This window comes from Piliocolobus tephrosceles, unplaced genomic scaffold (genome assembly GCF_002776525.5).
Source record: "Piliocolobus tephrosceles isolate RC106 unplaced genomic scaffold, ASM277652v3 unscaffolded_34562, whole genome shotgun sequence".
Classification (NCBI taxonomy): domain Eukaryota; kingdom Metazoa; phylum Chordata; class Mammalia; order Primates; family Cercopithecidae; genus Piliocolobus; species Piliocolobus tephrosceles.
Window position 1 is genome coordinate 3,207 of NW_022318268.1, and position 1,022 is coordinate 4,228.

A 1,022-nucleotide genomic window follows, 5' to 3' on the forward strand; every position below is an offset into this window, starting at 1 on the left:
AAGATAACTCTACTTGAAAGCCTTGACACTACTGTTCAGAGATCTCTGGAGTGTGTGCAACCTAGTGGTCAGTGAGGACTGGAAAGTGGGCCATTGCTCAGTTAAGCTCTCAGGCTCTTTTTACGTGAGTTGTTTGGGATTAGAGCCACTTATTCACAGCTGGCAGGTGTGTCCACAAGCTCATGAACAACTTTATGGGCTTGCTTTCTACAGTATCAGTCCAGGCACATTCTAGTTACCTCGCACATCCTGGTTTCAGTACCCTGACCAGAAAGCCGGAGCTGTATTTACCCAGGTGGCTCTGCCCTGCACTTTTCACAATTGTCTCACATTCAAGTTGCAGGCAGAAACAAGGAGAAAAGAGCAATTGTATATGTCCCTTGGTTTCACAGCTCCTCGAGGAAACAGAAAATTAATTACACGGTAGATCTACACTACACTGACTGCCAGGAGGGAGCCATCACCAGCCCTGTATTGTTGCTGCTCCTATATCTTGAACCAAAGCAGTATCCTGCCCTCAGACACTGACTCGGGTTTGGAGACCTGAATGTTTGGAGACCCGAGGTCTAAATAATAAAGCCTGGAGAATGTGGGCATCGATCCCACTACCTCTTGCATGCTAAGCAAGCGCTCTACCACTTGAGCTAATTCCCCACATCAGGGGAGCTTAATTTATCCTTAGTGGGTGGTCTGGAACACAGGTGATTTCAGGGACTTCAGTACAAAAGCAGGGATCTACTAAGAGCAGATCTTCTCATTGCTGGACTAGGACACAGGGCGCAGTGGCTGCTCATTCTCCGCAAAGAAAGAGGAGAAAAGGTAAGAAGGAGAAAGTCACAAAGGGAAAACTTGTGCTGCCAAAATGTCAAGTTTAGGGTATTCCAGGACAGAAAAAGGCATGTCCCAGCAAAGGAGGACCTGCCTAGACCTGCCCAGCTAAAGTGTCACAGATTTTTAAAAAATGATTAAATGATTTTGTGTGTGTGTATGTATTGTGTGTGTGTGTGAATGTTTATAACAGT

The 1,022-nt window shown here is 45.9% G+C and overlaps 1 non-coding gene across 1 annotated transcript; it reads right to left on the reverse strand.

Moving 5' to 3' along the window:
- Positions 1–581: 581 nt before the first annotated feature.
- TRNAA-AGC lies at positions 582–654 on the reverse strand. Its single transcript has one exon. It is a non-coding gene; the product is annotated as a tRNA-Ala (tRNA).
- Positions 655–1,022: the final 368 nt, after the last annotated feature.